Genomic DNA, 12,994 nt, shown 5'->3' on the forward strand with positions numbered 1-12,994 from the left:
CTACGATGCAGCCAATAATTTCCGGTAATAACTTGCAGGTAACGAGTAGCTGGACGTGATGGCTTCTCTTCGTTTCATCGCCGTTTCTTTGTTTATGATCATCTCCCTGATCGTCGTAAGCGAGGCTCTAGTCTTATGCCCACAATTCCCGTCATGTTGTAAATACAGAGGACCCGGGGGCCACGACTCGTGCCACATGCTCTGCCCTTCGTGCAAGGAAGCTGCTTACTTCACAAACGGCATCCGGAAATTCCCGACTGGGCGTGGTAACAGCATCTTCTTCTTCTGATGAGACGCATGTACAGCGGAGCTCATTGCTTCCTTGATTTTTTTTACCCGCCATTTTGGGAAGTTTGGGGGTTGATCCCATTTCCTGAATTTCGCGCCGTCCTTCAGTCAGCTGATCTTTGGAGACAGAGGAGTTTCTCTGAAGCATCATTTCGCTGATGGATGTCACGCACCAAAGCAAAGAAAGTTATGAATGAGAGTTACATCGTCCCAGCCGAAAAAGCAGAAGAGTTTGCTAAAGACTGTCTGCTTACTTCCGCCTGAACGTGGATCGAAAGAATCGTTCTTACGTCTACGATGGTTGCCCAAAGGCATAGCAGATATCCAGTTACGCAGAAAGTCTAGTAAAAGTTGATTTCTCGAAATCAAACTCTAGGCTTCAGCTAACGAAATACGCTGCTTAATGTCGAGTGTTTACTGCAGATCCGAGAGAAAAATATTTTGATGTTTCTCGGTTGGCAGAATATTCCCAAACATTACCTGTCACAACAGTGTTAATGCTCAAGAAAGCCAAAGAGTGTGTTTTTACTCAGAGTGATTTAGTGTGTTTCCCGATATTTAAATGTTTATTGCTGCAAGTTCGCTTTCAATTATATGATTGCAAAGAACTTGGCTGAAGATTTCTGTAAATCATTCTGTTATATAAAATGGTTTACAATTATATTTCATTATAAATATACCCGAGTTTTACTATAACCAAAAAATATTGCCAATGTGTTCAAATAGAAATTAATTCTTTCCGAAACGAATTAGTCAATACCTCAATTATGTTCTGCATGTCAGAGTGATCTACAACTAGGGAAGCAATTGCAGATCTTACATTTTAAAGAGAAAACACTGAAATAGCCACCGGATATGACACTCTTCCTTGTACTCCGAGATTGACATATTTTTTCAGCCTGACATGTTATTAATAAGTTTCAAGCTTCGAATCCGTAGACAACTTCAGGACAGCAATAAGGCTTCGAATGAACTCCAGGAAGAATGCACAATAACAACAACCACATAATAATAATAATAATAATAATAATAATAATAATAATAATAATAATAATAATAATAATAATAATAATGATAATAATAATGTCATGAAATGGAAACTAGAATCATTTTGTTGTAAATCTTTTATGATCAATATGAACAGCAATTTATTTGTATTACTAATTATGACGATGATATCAGGGGAGAGGGCCTTCTTCTAAGCAAGCTTAATGATAAAAATTCTGCCAGCATCAACCAAACTCATTTTACTCTTCATTCAGTTGTTCGTATTATTTCTGTTTCTGTGAGGCATAGATCATTTAGGTGTTCACCAGATTCCTAATGTTAATGGTACACTACCGCAGTGTTTGTACGCAGTTGGTTGGCTAGTGCTTATGCAGCTATAATAATCATAATTAATAATAATATATATATATATAAAACATTTATATGAATATATATATATATATATATATATATATATATATATATATCTATATATATATATATATATATATATATATATATATATATACATATATATATATATATATGATAGTAGTTTTGTAAGTAAGCGACTGGTGTGACTTACTGGTAGAGCGCTGCGCTCCCAATTGAAGGGTCGTTGTTTGCAGTCGGACTGTTGCAGACATTCGATCTAGCAGCAATAGGCGCTAGCGTAACTGGGTGTCAAGAAAGGGCGTGGGGCTGGCAACCTCATTTCCAGAGGCTTGCTAAGAACGTGAAAGTTACATGCCTCTCAGGGCCATTCCTCGAAAGGATGAAAAGGCGCAGGTACACTTACGCATTATACATACATATATATATATATATATATATATATATATATATATATATATATATATATATATATATATATATATTTATATATAGTCGAGTCTACTCTTTCCGAGGCCAAGACCGAATCTGAATCCATTCCATCCGGTTCGAACCTTCGGATTCAACGCCAGTTTGTATTCGAGTCGACATTATACGTTCAAAGTCAGTGGTTTTTTTTTTTACTAATAATACAACTTAAGAGCCATTAATGTGAAGAAATTTACGTAGCTCAAACAGATGAACGTAATTAAGGCTGCAGAAGTTTAGCTTTGTACATTCTACGGTCTTCTTCCTAACATCCTAAAGGTCACTCGTAACAATCAGTGCGTGTTACAGCTATACGAAATTACTTAAATGATGATCCTTACGATGATAAACATCAACTACAACTTGTGCGGTTGTTCTCCATCTAACGCCAGGTTCCTTTAAACTTCAGTTTCTACGCAATTACAGGAACGTATATGATATGATATGTAGTATACAAAATATTACCAACGGCTGTGAAACTTGGACCTTAGGAGGGCAGACGAGGAGAGGTTACAGGCTGCAGAAATGTGGTTTTGGAGAAGGATGCTAAAAATATCATGGGCAGAAAGGAAAGCTAATGAGGAGGTATTAGAGAGAGTAGGTGTTGAGAGAGAACTTTTGGCTTCAGTGAGAGGTAGACAAATGCGGTTTGTGGGTCACATAGTGAGAAGACAAGAACTAGAACATCTCTCTCTCACTGGTAAAATCAATGGAAGGAGGCCGAGAGGAAGACCTAGACAAAAACATATGGATGGATTTGTGAGAATGACTGGAGGAAGAATGTCTGCAGCTCAGTTGCCGCAGAGAGCCGGAAATAGAAAGGAGTGGCGAGCCATGATTGCCGACGTCCTTGGGGATATGGCACCTGGATGATGATGATGATGATGATCGGTATATTTTAAGCAATAAACTTTTTAATATGCAGAGAAATACAAGTAGTCACAGTTTTATGAATAAACCCATTCAGTGATTGAAGTATTCAGAACTTTTTCCAAAGCAAGCGATCGTGAATTCAGGAGTTGTGTAGTAAGTGTGTGCCCTGGGTGTAAGGATGTTGCCTTCTTTTAGTTTTTCCTTTCTTGAGCGGATTAGCTAAGTGCAACAAAATGAATGGATGATGGCGCTAAAGCTTGTTGAATAGACTGCCACCTACGAACGTACCCTGATGAGACGTCTGAATTTTATGAAGGATCGTTGCTTCAGTTTCATTCCATACGCAGACTATTCGAGTTTGCCTGCCTGGTTTATTTGTTTGTCCTAAAGTTGTTAGTTTTTTTATGAAAAACTGTTCGCTGTAAAATATAGTAAAATATAAGCTGTTGCATTGCAAGTAAATCTCTCTCTCTCTCTCTCTCTCTCTCTCTCTCTCTCTCTCTCTCTCTCTCTCTCTCTCTCTCTGAATTTGAGTTTTTGCGTAATATCTCCTTGATCTATAAGCTGCCGTTCAAGTTTACTCCACGAATGAGAAGAAAAATTATGAAGAACAGAAATACGTTCTACGCAACCCTTCTCCCACGTATTTCGAATACGACCCCATTCTGATGGGAAAGGTTTCTGAAAAGGAATGCGCAGTATGTATGAACGCGTGCGTATGCATTCATTTGCATGAATAAGTAGTGTGTGTTCATTTTCTATGCCCCTGCATACCTATAGATACAGGGAACAAGGATCGTATCAACATCTGTCTGTTCAATGTTCCGTCTAAAGCAAAAATATTAGCAAGCCATCGTCCTTCCTCAAAGGGTCTCTTGCAATCTGCACCAAGAATTGTTGTTAAAGAAATAGGCTTCTAAATGTCCTTAGCTCTAGAGCTTTTTAACGCTGAAGATTAAACGCTTTATATAAGTTAAGGAATCTTTGGGTTCCTCCAATATCAATCATGATAAACCTCTGGAAAGGAGCAGTATTTGTCCAAAAGGGATCTGAGGCTATTTTCGAAGCCAAACTCTTGCCTGGTAAATGAGCGCAATGCGATCAAACGAAACGAAATTATCTTCACAGTTGTCAGATAGTAGCTTTATGTTACTCATTACGAATGTGTTCAGTGAGTGAGCTTTCGTTGCAGCTGCTGAAAACTTAAGCTATTATACCCCTGTGGGTTATTTTTCAAGTGTTCGAAGCAGTATAGAGAACAGAATATAGAATTTAGGCCTAAGGCCAAGCGCTCAGACCTAAGAGGTCATTCAGCGCTGAAACTGAAATTAACAGCAAAAAGGTTTGACAGGTGTATCAGGGGGGAAAACCTCGCAGTTGCACTATGAAAGAATTGTTAGGAGAGAGTGGAAAGTAAAATGGAAGAAAGAGAATGTGAAAGGGGTTGCAGCTAGGGGTCGAAGGGAGGCTGCGAAGAACCTTCAGTAATGCCTACAGTGCACGGCACTACCCCGTACAAAGGAGCAGTATAAATTAAACATATTGAGAAATAACAATCAAACATGTTGATGTGCCCATCACTGATGAAAAGGAATCATATGTGGAAGAAACATCGCAACAAAAACTACGAAAAAAATCAGTCCTGTCCCAACATTTTTTTTAAAAGTGGTGCGTATGTGATTTTATCATATACCATGAAACTCGGTTTAATCTTAGCGCAGTTTGTAATCATCTCTTTTTTTGTACTATAAGTTGTATTGGTTGTACCGTTGCGGAATAATGGTGACTATCATTCATAAAAAAACCACTGAGTTTCAATTATACCACAGAAATGCACTATGAAAAAAAAAAACTAACTCGTCAGCCATCTGTGATTCGTGTACTCGATTATTCAGTTCTCATGTATCTTGGGAATATGAAAATAAGCTTAAATGACTTATGTACACAGTCCTCTAATGATAATATGTACAGGTATGATTCCAGTCACGAAGGTAATATGCAATGATATGCCTCAACGCCCCTTCAAGTGAAAGTCATGCACCTTCAGCAACAAGTATTGTATATCAAGGTTTTATCGGAAATTTACTCAGATTCAGAAATCTGGTTCTGACCATCATTTAGGTTGACACAGAACATGAAAAATGAGCTAAAAATACGTTCCACCAAAACGGTTAGCGGAAAAAAATGCGATCTCTTGTTTTCATATTTACTGACTCACCGTCCATAATCCAATTCACAGTCACTAGGTAACCTTATATTTTACTTATTTTAGCGATAGTGAGATAATCCAAATTGGGTTTCAGTCATTTTGAAAGTAAACAAACCCAAAATAGCCGCCAAATACTATAATTTACGTCACGTATGACACTATAACAACTACAGTGATGATAAAAATGTTCCTATTCCGACATATGATAAATAATTAGCAACAAAACATAACAGATATGTTGATTTACATAATTACATATATAACAAAATATCTGTATTGTCATTATATTAATTTGTTTCACTGACATTTCAATGAATAATTTTTTCCAGTTTCCAGTTATATTCCAGTTTCTTGCTAATTTCGAAGACATTAATCAAAGCGTGTACTGCCAGGTCACTTATGAACTGTTTGTCCTTAATCCCCATTTTATTCGTATAGGGGCATGCGAAACATTGGCCGAAAAACGTGAGTATTACACATTGACAAAAGGTGATGTTTTGATGATGTAAAATCCTTTGATGATTTTACATCTTCACATGAAAGTTAAATCATGGGACAAGCTGCCAGAGATCTATGCTTGTTATCTAACCACTAGCTTAAAAACCCCACAGCCCTCCACAGAACTGCATTACCTGGATCACAAGACAGTGGAATGTAAACAATTTACGCTGAGATCAGATGTACAAGGGGGGACACCATCAGGAAACATTGGCATGTCATAAAATTATTTACAAGATTGTAAGACAAAAGAGGCCACTATGTCTCTTTATACTGCTGCCATAAGCCTGAGATATGAGCAAATGTTAGCCTTCATGACTGCAAAAAAAAAAAATATATCTACTATAACAGAAGTCCAGGTGAAGCACAACACAAGTATGTATTCACTAAACTTGAGATCATATTAACGAAACCTTAGTGTGAATGTACTGGGCTTTTTAACTTTCTTTCAAACATTATTTGGAGGATCATGGGAAATAATAAATCTATTCAGCCTAGTTGCTACAAGAAAATGCCAGTAAAGCATCTCCTGAATTGAAGTAGTGCTAATCAAGTAATATGACAGGTATCATTCTTTATAATATCTAGCTCAGTGAAGGAAGTGCCATAAAAAGAGCCAACTTCGACCAAAATTTGATAGCACACCATAAGCAGCTTACTACTTGAAGAGACTGGTAAAACACCTTAAGAAGAGTCTAGAGGTACTTTTTAAAGGTCAAACAGAACAACCCAACGACTTGATGAAACTCTCGTGTCCTTTTAACTGGTTCTCCAGGTAAAAAATTTAGACATTTTCTGACTGTAATAAAATTTACAGTTAATTCATTTATTACATACCTGTAAAATTAGTTGCTATGAAACTAAGTTGTTCAGTATCTAGCAGATCTGAAATGATAATAATTACATAGTAAATTTCTTTCTGAGTATTTCCACAGACCAAGTACAAAATGAACATGTGTCTCAGTTGATCAAATCTGTCCGTAGTGATGTGCTTTTTGCCACAAGTCGAGGTAATATAAAATCCGGGAAGCACTTGAGGATGGGTCTTGGGATACAAAGTATCAAAGAATCATGGAAGGTGAGTAAAACTCTAAATTAACTGGACTACAGCATTAGTTATCATACAACTAAAAAATTAGAGACTCGGCTTGTAATCAAAATAAATGATCAAAAGAAAGTCACTCATGATAGCTTGTTGCAGCAGCCTAGTTTGGCATAGGAAAACTATGACCAAAACGCTGAAACTGTATGAAATACAAGGACCGTCCATGATGCCGTGGAAACATGTTGCCAAAATAAATCCTTATATCTAATTAACTGAAGCAGCACAAATTTTTCTGAAGCAACTTAGGAAAAGACACAGAAAAACAAAATATTTACTACACGTGACAAGCCAGTAGAACCATATAGGAAGAAGCCACAAATGTTAAAATTCAACCACATTAATCATCAGAATAAGAAACATTTACATTTCACCCATTTTTTTTCAGAAGATGAACCCTATTCATATGGAACAAGACAACAGGGGCCATTGACTTTAGAGTCAAGCTTCCAAAGAATGTTATGGTGTTCATTCGAAAGAAGTAACAGAAGGTAATGGGAAATACAGAAAGGAGAGATCCCACTTAATAAAAAAATAATAATAAATAGGTAAATATATAAAAATGTATTAAAATGCAAGAAGAATAGTAATAGGGTAGTAATGCATTGCATTTTTGCTTTAACTTCTGAAGTTCCAGCTGCACGATATCCTCTAGGAGGCTGTTCCACAGTCCAATGGTGTGAGAAGTTCCACAGTGAGGCACATTTACTGCATATTGGTGATGCTGTTCAGCGAATCTGGTTGCTCTCGGCAGATAAAGGGGATCAGGGATCAATTGTGAATGTGAAAGATTCCTGTTGAAATACAACTTATGACAAAGTGACAAGAGACCATCCGTCAATAGTTCAAGTCACAACTGCTACTATAAGGAGACAGAAACCTACCACCACGAACCACTCTATTTAAAAGAGATAAATCTCTGGCAGAAGCAGACATCCACACCGGAGAACAGTATTCCAGTAAAGGAAGTACATATGAACATATGACCTAAAACAGGTTGCACTGATTTTATCACTGTTATAAATATATGAGGCCTAACGAACAATACCAACTTTCGTGTAGCATTTGCTGAAACTTTCACTAGATGTTTCACAAAAGTTAGATGTGAGTCAAAGGTTACACCCAGAAGAGTTAAAGCTTCAGACTTAATCAGCAAAGTTCTATCCACCTGAAGGGGAGGATGGGTGGGAAATCTGAACGAGATCTGCTAACCAACAGTGTTTTTTGTTTTACTGAAGTTAGTTCATACCTCACCGACTACGCCATTCTCTGATCCGGTCCATGTCCCGACTGAGGCTGAGGGCAGCTTCATTTCTCATAAGTGAAGACTTTACTACACCCACAAGTGTTGCATCATCGGTATACTGAACAATCTTGTTTTCCAGGACAACAACCAAATCACTTGTATACACTAAAAATAACAGTGGGCCAAGAACACTGCCCTATGGAACTCCAGACACAATAGGTCTTAGTTCACTGAAGATTCCATCCACAGCAACTCGTTGCTGCCTACCTGTAAGGAAATCTTGAAGTAATCCTAAAACATATCCACCCACTCCAAGCTTCTGAAGTTTATAAATAAGTGCAGCATTAAAATCTATTTGAATTACTCTGCGCTGAAAACTCTTATCAAAGCTCTCTTGCATGTCAAGTCTAAAAGAGCATCGCCGTACCCATCTGCTTCCTGTATGCATATTGATTATCAACTAACAATCCTTTAGATCACATACTTACATAGTGGCTTAGAAGTAAGCTTTTCAGCAACTTTGAGAGCACAGGGAAAATAGAGATTGACCTTTAGTTACTACATTCTGCCACTCTTTGGAACAGGCACCGTATTACCAAGCTTGCACTAATTCACAAAGATACTATGTCGACATAAAAATCTATAAAATCTAGTAATCTTAAGAGACAGCACACTGGAAACTTTTTTAAAAAACAAAGGGGAAAAAATCATCAGGATCTTCTCAACCCCAGCAATCAAGATTATCCAGAATTTTCTTGATATACCTGGAACAAAATGAAAATTTTATAAGAATAGGTTCAGGATGACAAGTACCAGGGAGAGGGACATCCTCAGCTGATTGCTTAGCTTCAAAACCTCGATGAAGCAGTTCAGCCTTTTCCTTAAGGCCAGTAACCAATCTACCATTATCTGTAAGTAATGGTGGAATGGAAGACGAGCCTGACCCAAAGATAGATGATGCTAAACTGGTCCACCACAGATGAGGCTGAGTACTTCCTTCAAGTTTGCTCTTCAAGGAATTATTGTAATTTCTCTCGGCTGTATGGTAAGTTCTTTTCTCAGCATGGCGAGACTCAACAAAAATAATGTAATTTTCATTTGAATGATTTTTGTCTCCATGTGTTGAATTTAGTCTGTTTGTCATGGTAGGCTCGTCTACATGTATCATCAAACCATGGCTGGTCATTTGTCCTAAATTTGATGACCTTTCTAGGGACATATCTTATTAAAATAGCCATCAGCATTTCATTTAACTTCTTCTTGGGATCAGGATCTAATATAGCATCTGAAATATTAAGTGCCTGACAAGCTTCAATAATGCGATCCTAATTGGTTCTGGATTTTAGTCAGACTGTTTTCCAATTGAATTAGGAATATACTGATTGACAGATCTGTCCATCTCAAAGGTGCAATGATCAGAAGTGCCTATATATTCACAGACCTTGGACTTGACAATAGCTGGAACATCTCTGAATATGAGGTCTAATCTATTACCAGAAACGTGGGTGCGTTCCTCAATTAACTGAACAAAATTGGAGGATACACAGAACTCAAGAGCAGACTGGCCATGTTGATCTGTGGAATTTGAATTTAGCCACACGCTGTGCTTTGCATGACCGTCTCCAAAATAACGAATGAAGCTTTTGAATTCTGTGACTGAGCCATACTAATCCTTTCCAAAAGACAGTCATATAAGGAATCGTCGATACTTGGATTGCAGTAAACAGCAAATATGTAAACATTGTAGAACTTACTGAAAATTTTAAAATACAGAACTTCATGCAACTACACTCCAGATTTTTCTGATGATAAATAGGTTGTCGGACTTAGTGTATACAGCAATACATGTGCCCATGTGGGATGTTACAATAAAAATCAGGGCCAAAAAACCCTGGAATTAAAAACTCAACCTTTGACTTGTTACTACTTACATGTGAGTCTCAGATAAAAACATCAAATAGTGGTTACAGGCACAACTCTGGAGATCAAGAAAATTGACCTTACCCCTGAATATTTAAGTAAAGTACTCTGCAATTTCCCAAAAGCTAAAATTAACAACAAAAGCTCAAGTATCAAAACAAATAATTAGAACATAACAACATCAAATCACTTCAAAAGTAATAAACAGAACAATAAACAATTGTAAAATCAACAGAACAATAAACAGCAATTCATCAACAACATATTTAAAAAAATTCTATTGAGGTATAAATTAACGTCACCATCCATATTCAAAAAAAAAACGCTGGAAGCAACTTGTCGACAAGGTGGGGCCAGCACACCTTGTAAGGCAAAAGAAATCCACCTGGTTTGCCAAAACAACTGGGGGAGGACTGTCAGGATGGATTTAGAAATAAAACACTCAGAAGGAAAAGATTAGATAAAGATGAAGACACTTTCCTGATAATCCACCAAGCAACTTTTGCTTTCTTATCAGCCTGTCCTACACACTTTTCAGAAAAAACAGGAAAGTGAAGGAAAAAGAGGATAAATGCCTGATTGAACCCTAAGTCAAGGGAACTCAAACTTAAGACCATGGAAGACCACGGTACAATGGCCATGGCACAGTCCAAGGTTGGAGAACATGGTTTGTTTTCAGAGTAACCTTCTCTTAGAAGGGTTGCCTACCAAGGCTTAAAGAGTCCCTTCTACCCACTGGTTTGATTTCTGAGTATCCTCCTAAAAGCGTTGCCTGCCAAAGCTAAAGAATCTCTTCTACCCTAACTCGTGTAGGCAGGGACATCACACCCTGAAATGAATGTTACTAAGAAAAGCCACATTAACCCACTTCAACAAAGAGGAAAGGCATACTTAAGTGGATTATTATGAATATGGAACCTGTCCCTCTTTGGACCCTCTACCAATGCTGCAGGTTCATTACATGGAAAACATATATCTTCTTATATATATATATATGCTGAGACTCAAAATATCACAAAAGGTAGCCTATGAAGGCAACACGAATATACAACTTTCACTTATGATCTAGCTATTTGCAAAAGGTCATTGCTGCAACCAGGCTGGCAAGAATACCACCCAGGTTGCCTAACAACAATTTCTTATGGGTTTGTCCTGACTTTCATATAGCTCTTGATTACTACGGATGCTAAGGACATTCCACTGATAGGTGTGAGGAACCAAACATACTTATAGAATATATATATTGTATTTATATAGTTTATATATATAAGGGGGTTCTTCCTGAAAAACTCGCAATAAAACGATTACATCCATTGCTTGCAAAAGCAATGGAAAGTGCCATCCAAGTTCTGTTGGAAAAGACCGTTTTATTGAACGATAAGAAAACGTCAAGGTCTTGTGCACCAACTTAATGCTTCAAATCATATTGCATCAATGTTTCTAATCATCTAAGATTTTATTCTTGATCTCAGAAATTATGACAAGAAATGATGCCTTAGACAAGGATAATATTAAAACAGAAAATACATATAATTTGTGGGGTATCACCGACAATAAGTATGGAAAAAATAGAATGTATTAATAAATTGAAGCAGGCCAACATAATGAAAATGTAAAGTACATGTTGATTCTTACTCGGTTAGAGACTTTATTTCTTCTATTTCAGTCCAAATCGTTCCGAGAAAATAAACGATACGTACCTGAAAAGAAAAGGCCAGAGGACAGAGACCCATTTATCAGAGAGAGAGAGTTAATGAAGCAGAGAGAAATTGACAGTAAACAAAATTTTCTCCCAGACAACTTTTAAACAAAAGGACGTTATGATGCCACATACAACCCTGAGATTAGGAGGAGAATCATTTGTCCACTTGGAAAATTCCCGCCTCGCTTTTCCTCCCAATTTAACGAAAACATTTGAAACTTAGATGTTGTTTGTCACGTACGCCAGGGATGCAAAAGCAGAATGAATTCATCCATCTCAAAAAGACCTTTAGCCTCACTTCATTCAAAGAGTACTCGCATGACTCTTGAGAAACTAATAGTAGTCAGATAACACGAAGCCCTTTGGAATTGGGAGGCAATGCACGGAGAGGTGTTACATCAGGCAAAAATTTGAAATATCTTTCTACACTAAAGGCCAACAGGGCGGGCAAATGAGATGACAGATAGATGGATGGAGATAAAAGATCTATCAAACCTCGATGGAAAAGGCTGGTCTTGAAGAATGAGGTCTGTGGTTTGCGTCAGCACCACCAGTCGACCTGGCATTGCAACAAAGTGTATAGTCTCAGCTCGTGATTTCAAGTAAAGGGATAGGTGTTTCTCTAAAAATCTGCTATATGATTCAAGGGAGAAAACGGCAATCCAGCAAATAAATATATATCATAATATATATATATATATATATATATATATTCATATATATATACGTATATATTTAAAAGGATATATATATATATAAAATGGAAAAACAAATATCTTCTGTATTTAAAACGTTCAGATCAAGGTTTATAAAAGTGATTTACAGACATTAAAAATCAAAATATAACATTCCAATGAGCAATATATTTAAAAAATTAATTTTATATAATAATTTTTTTCTACATTTTTATAATAGGTTCATATCTCTATACTTTTTCTTTTGGATTAGATCTTTCCTTGCATCAAAGATAAATAAAGTCTAAGCAAAAAGAGTAAACAGACATTTCAATAAGATCTTGATGTTTCCAAATATTTGGATGATTATTCAGTGTGGTGTTTCAGCCATCAAGGCTCTCCCTAAATTTCAGAAATCATCACAATGCAACAAACATCATCCCAAACATTCCAAAGGTTCCTTGCTGGAAACTGGGTGTTCATTTCTTGCCAGAGGCCGCCCCTCTTCGACCACCCATATAATGACAATGTTTTTCAGAGAGGGACAACTGGTTTGAAATGTCATTCATCAGAACTGGGTTGAGCACTACATTCGCGTTAGAGGTAAACAATTTTAGAGAGGTGGATGAATTAA

At 36.9% G+C, this 12,994-nt stretch overlaps 1 long non-coding RNA gene across 1 annotated transcript in view; it reads left to right on the plus strand.

The window, feature by feature from the left end:
* LOC136842095 (uncharacterized) overlaps positions 1-965 on the plus strand; it is a 1,354-nt gene extending 389 nt beyond the window's left edge. Inside the window, exon 2 of the long non-coding RNA XR_010854168.1 lies at positions 39-965. This is a non-coding gene — a long non-coding RNA (uncharacterized lncRNA). The remainder of the gene's footprint in view (positions 1-38) is intronic.
* Positions 966-12,994: the final 12,029 nt, after the last annotated feature.

This window comes from Macrobrachium rosenbergii, chromosome 9 (assembly GCF_040412425.1).
Source record: "Macrobrachium rosenbergii isolate ZJJX-2024 chromosome 9, ASM4041242v1, whole genome shotgun sequence".
Lineage (NCBI taxonomy): Eukaryota > Metazoa > Arthropoda > Malacostraca > Decapoda > Palaemonidae > Macrobrachium > Macrobrachium rosenbergii.